The sequence below is a fragment of the Microtus oregoni genome, unplaced genomic scaffold (genome assembly GCF_018167655.1).
Source record: "Microtus oregoni isolate MIOR12 unplaced genomic scaffold, Mior012 000005F_ref0000423, whole genome shotgun sequence".
NCBI classification, from domain to species: domain Eukaryota; kingdom Metazoa; phylum Chordata; class Mammalia; order Rodentia; family Cricetidae; genus Microtus; species Microtus oregoni.
In genome coordinates, this window is record NW_024543064.1 from 14,157,919 (window position 1) to 14,164,123 (window position 6,205).

Below are 6,205 nucleotides of genomic sequence, written 5' to 3' on the forward strand. Positions count from 1 at the left end.
AAAAAGGGGGGGGGGTTATTCCTGTTAATTAATTAATTAGAGAACAATTAACTAAATGCTTACCATATGCAACTACTGTGCAAATCATCAGGAATATAATATAGACCCCAGGCTGGTGGCCCACACCTGTAATCCTAATACTTGGAAGGTAGTGATAGGAACATCAGGAGTCCTCCTCTACATAGCAAGTTCAAGGCAAAATTGGGCTATATGAGACCCTGACAGAAGAAGAAAGGGAAAGGGGTTGGAGAGAGGACTCAGTGGCTAAAAGCACTGGTTGCTTTTCTAGGAGACACAGGTTCAATTCCCAACACCTACATGGAAGCTCACAACTGTCTGTAACTCCAGTTCCAGAGATCTGATATCTCCACACCAATGTACGCAAAATAAAGTTAAATAAATTTAAAAGAGAGAAAACAAAGTAACAAAGGAAAAAACAGAAATAGTGAACCAGAGGAAGGTCCTGCCTTTGCCTGCACACTTCCCATCTTGCTACAGGAATGCTGGGAAGGCAGATTTGGCCATGAGACATCTGACTTTTTACTCCAGAGCATCAGGTTCACGAGGCAAGTGCTTTCAGCCACTGAGCCATCTCCCTGGCCGTTAACCTACACTTAGGTTTTTCAGCCCCTTTTCTGTTCATTTGTTTGGAGTTGTTTGTTTGTTTGTTGTTTTGTTTTCCAAGACAGGGTTTCTCTGTGTAGCTTAGGAGCCTGTCCCAAAACTCGCTCTGTAGACCAGACTGGCCTTGAATTCATGAAGATCACCTGCTTCTGCTTCCTGAGTGCTGGGATTAAAGGCGTGTGCCACCGTTGTCTGGCTATCTCAGCACTTTTTGTGTGTGTGTGTGTGTGTGTGTGTGTTTGCTGTATATCCCCCCCATCGCTGCCACACACACACACACACACACACACACACAAAGGGACTCAAGCAAAACAGTGGATGGTAGCTATACAACTCTGGGTTGTATAGCAAGCACAATGATGCAATACCTGTTTCGGAGAAGGAAGATGGGGAAGAGAAGGTGTGAAGTCCCCTTTAAGAAGGAATTCACTTCTGATTGACAGGAAAGTATGAAAGGAGCCAAAGGAGCCCTTATTTATGCAGGTGCCATGCAATAAAGCCGTCTAATCACCCTTGTTAATGACCTGACCTTACAGCCCAGTAGTCAGACAGGGGGACTGTTTCCAGCTGTAGAATCAGTGAGATTAAAATCAACCCTACTTGTGGCACGGCTCTGGCTTCTACATTTTTCTTCAGTTCAGATACTGGTTGTCCTGATGTGAAATGGCTTTAGCTCAGAAGTTGGTTTCACCTTTTTGAAATACAGACTAGGTTCTTTGTGAAACCAGTGTCTGGTGACTCTCAAGTGTGAGCTAGCATCAATTAAATGCTCCACAGTGCAGCCAGCTTGCTCCGGGATCCAGTTAGGATCAACTGCTCTAGGGTCACCTGTGCTCGCTAAAAGTTTAGAGCCTGTGGCGGTGGCGGCACAGATCTGCTAAACCAGAATCTGGGAGGATTCTGGGGACAGGAGGACCAGGGATTCCTCACTAGATTTGGCCACATTGTGAATTCTAGCTTAGCCAGAGCCCTAGGGGACTCATCTAAAAAACAGATGTGTGGGGCTGGGGGGTTTGCTCAGCAAGACTACTTGCTACACTCACAGAGTACCCAGGTTTGGCTCCTAGCACCCACATGCCAACTTAGAACCCCCTGTAACCCCAGTTCCAAGGAACAGACACTATTCTCTGCACACATCTCATGATGCACCTATACTCACAGGGGTGGGCACGCACACATATGGGCACACACAGACATATACCCCATACATACATGTAAATGAAAATCTTTAGTTCCTGGTGTGGTGGCAAACATCTTTAATTCCAGCACTCTGGAAGCAGCTGGGAGGACTAGATAGTGAAACTCCACACACACACACACACACACACACACACACACACGTTTTTGTTTTTTTGTTTTTGTTTTTTTTTTTTGGTTATGTGTGGTGATTTGAAAGAAAATGGCCCTATAGGGAGTGGAACTATTAGGAGGTGTGGCTTGTTGGAGGAAAGTATGTCGCTGTGTGGGTGGCCTTTGAGGTCTCTTATGTTCAAGCTAAACTCAGTGTGTGACACATAGTTGCTTCTACCGCCTGATGATCAAGAAGTAGAACTCTCAGCTCCTTCGGTACCATGTCTGCCCGCATGCCGCCATGCTACCTGCCATGTCAAGAATGGATTAAATCTCTCAAGTGTGAGCTAGCATCAATTAAATGCTTCCTTTGTAAGAGTTGCCATGGTCATTGTAATGGCTTAGATAAACTGGCAGTTTATCTGTGGGAGACCATGGCAGGCCACGAGGGGCAGCCGGGTCCCAGGAGGAGCTGTGGTGGTGAGAGACAGAGATGGATAGGCACGCCATGCAGAGTGAGTTTGGATATAGTTTATTCAGTCAAAGGGAAGGGGGAGAGAAAGAGAAAAACAGAGAGGGGGGAGAGGAGAAGAGGCCTCAGCCATCTCTTCTGAAGAGAAGAGAGTCGGGCAGAGAGAGTACAGGCTGGAAGCAGAAGGAAGATCTGCTTGCCTCTGTGGAAGTGGGGAGTGGGTGGGGCTTGTCTCTTAAAGGGACAGGACAGACCATTACAGTCATGGGGCTTTTCACAGCAATAGAAGTCCTAAGAGCCGGGAGATGGTGGTGCACACCTTTAATCCCAGCACTCGGGAGGCAGAGGCAGGTGGATCTCTGTGAGTTCGAGACCAGCCTGGTCTATAGAGCTAGTTCCAGGACAGGCTCCAAAGCCACAGAGAAACCCTGTCTCGAAAAAGCAAAAAAAAAAAAAAAAAAAAAAAAAAAAAAGAAGTCCTAAGACAATATGCCACTGTCATCCTTTGAAAAGTTCCTGTTTTGTGACACAAGATACCCTAGACTTATCTTGTATCTTCCCTGTCCAAGTATGGGGTTTCAATTATTTTTCCAAGGACCTTATTGCGTATTTATTTATTTTGGGACAGGGTCTCACTGTGTAGTCGTGGCTGGCCAGGAAAGCCTCTGCTGTGGTTTTAAGGGTATGCACACCATGTGTGCAGCTAGTAGTGCCTTACTTAGGAACCTTTAAAGCAATGGCTCTCAACCTTCCTAATGCTGTGACCCTTTATTACAGTTCCTCATGTGATAGTGACCCCCAGCCATGAAATAATTTTCATTGCTACTCCATAACTGTCATTTTGCTACTATCATAAACTGTAAATATCCACCATGCGACCCCTGTGGGGTCAAGATCCACCAGTCGAGAACCATTGTCTGAGAGACAGTGTGGCTATGTCTAAGGGGGAGAACGGCATACTCCCCAGATTTGAACTCCACTGCCCACTGAAAATGGGGTAGTGGAGGCACACAGGCCCAGAAAATGGTATTTAGTATAAAGATTTAGGCTTGATTGTCACTACTGGTTGCCACTTCAAGAAAGCCCTGGCTCTGGATGAGGTCAAGAAATAAGCATATACACTCACGCATACACACGAGGGCTACATATTTATCTAACTATTGTGTTTGTTGTTTGTGTGTCTTAGTGAGTGTTCTATTGCTGTGAAGAGACCACAATCACAACAACTCTTATAAAAGAAAGTATTTAATTGGGGCTTGCTTACAGTTTCAGAGTTTTAGTCCATTATGATCATGGCAGGGAGCATGGCAGCATGCAGGAAGACATGGTGCTGGAGAAGGAGCTGAGGATTCTACATCTGGAGCCACAGGCAACAGGAAGAGAGAGCCACTGGGCCTGGCTTGGGCTTCTGAAACCCAAAGCCATCTCCCAGGGACACACTGCCTCCAACAAGAGCACAACCACTCCAACTAAGGCCACACCCTCTAATCCTCTCAAGTGGTGTCACCCTAATGACCAAGCATTCAAATACATGAGCCTCTGGCGACCTTTCCTATTCAAATCATCACAGTGTGCATGTTTTTGTGTGCATGTGACGTCCAGAGCTGGCCATCAGGGGTCTTCGGCCACTCTTTGTCTTAGTTCCTTGAGACAGGGTGTATTAGTTTAGGTTTTTATTGCTGTGAAGAGACAACAAGACTATGGCAATTCTTTTTCAAGACGGGGTTTCTCCGTAGATTTGGAGCCTGTCCTAGAACTAGCTCTTGCACACCAGGTTGGCCTCAAACTCACAGAGATCTGCCTGCCTCTGCCTCCCGAGTGCTGGGATTAAAGGTGTGCACCACCACTGCATCCAGGTTTCTAAGGCCCTTCAAGTTCCACCGGCAAAAGACATGTCTAGCTAGGTATCAGACAGACAATTCTAAGAATAGGCAAATCATGGGGAGAAAGTAAACCATGTTAGAGTAGGCTTCATTGCATATGGACCAGAACCACTGGCAGGGTCTAATTAGAGGAAGAACAAGACCAAACTTTTGCTGGTAGGATGAAACGTGGCAGGCTGGAACCAACGCCACAACGAAGGCCCTATGTTAGAATAAACTAGACTTCAAAAAGAAACACCACTCCAAAGGAACAAGGCTTTATTAGGTTGGGGGTTAAGATTTTCACAAATGTTTTACAAGTCAGGGGAGATCTTAAAAATTGAATTCCTTATTGTAAACACAAGTTTTACAGTGTTTGATAGAAAAGGTAGACACTTAATGATTCTTATACACTCATACAAATGGGGTAGCCATTTCATCTGGAGCAATACATGGCAACAGTGGTTCAAATTACTTAGAAGCAGGGTTCTCAACCTTCCTAAGGCTGTAACCCCTTCATACAGTTCCTGATTGTGAAGTCTCAAACCCAGGACAAAAGGCTGAGGTGCCTATTTAATACATCAAAGTGGGCCTGGCTGCCAGATTCTCCCAGCATCCCTCAGTGCCTACCTGTTTCAGGATATGGCTAGCAAACCCCACCCTTACTCTAAACACAGTGGTTGTCCTTCCCTATATAATCCAACCATTTTGGCTAATTGGCCCCTTTGATCTACCCTTTATCCTGCTGGTCTCTTGGCCAGCGCCTTAGCCCAGGCTGCCCCTCTCTTGCTCTCTTTCCTCCTCTCTTCTCACATGGTCCAGCTCAGCCTGGCCATGTACACTCTGGACTTTCCCAGATGCCCCTGCCTCCGCCTATGCTCTCCCTTTATCTACAATAAACCCTTCCCTCTACCATACCTGGTAGCAGGTAGTTCCTTCCTTTTTCTTTTTTTTTTTCATTCACTCAAGTTGTGGTGACCCCCCCCCACCATAAAATTGTTTTACTGTGTTGCTACTGTAACTATAATTTTGCTACTGTTAGGAATCATAATGTAAAAATATCTGTTATGCAGGATATCTGATACAGGACTCCCAAGTTGAGAACCACTGATTGGCGTAAAAGAGCTTAGACGGAGGTAAGAGAACCAACATTCTCCACAGATAGAAAAATGAAAGTGAGGCCTGGCAGAAACTCAAAATTAGGGAAGGGTGGGGTCATGCAGTTATGATTAGAGAATGAGACAAGAAGCTGGGGAAGCAGGGACACACGGGTTGAGGCTCCAGAGGGTTTTTTTTTTTAAATCTATTTTAAAAAAATTCAGAGGGTCGGTGGTGGCCCACGCATTTAATTCCAGAGGCAGAGGCAGATGGATCTCTGTGAGTTCGAGGCCAGCCTGGTCTACAAAGAGCTAGTTCCAGGACAGGCTCCAAAAGCTACAGAGAAACCCTGTCTCGAAAAACCAAAATAAATAAATAAATATTAAAAAATTCATTTGTAAATTGTTCATATTCCAATAAATAATCTCCCACCAATCCTTACAAGTTACCCTATTAAATTCAGGGGATCCTGGCCAGTCCGAGGTGATGCACGCCTTAAATTCCAGCAGAGACAAGCCGATCCATTTGAGTTCGAGGCCAGCCTGGTCTACGAAGCGAGTCCTAGGGCAGTCAGGGCGGTTACACAGAGAAACCCTGTCTCGAAATCAACAACAAAACCCCTCTGTGGGTCCTATTAAAAAAAAAGGGGGGGGCTTGTTAAGAAGGGGTTCAGTGGATATGGGATGGGCATGAGAGATGGTAACGGAGATCGAATGATCAAAATATATACAAATATGAAACACAGGCGAGGGACGGCCTTCTGGGCTCTGGGTGTAAATCAGGAAGCTGTCCCTCTCTGCTACCTTTCGCTGTAGCTCCAAGGTCAGGGTCACCTCCAGCTTCCTGGGCAACCTGTCAC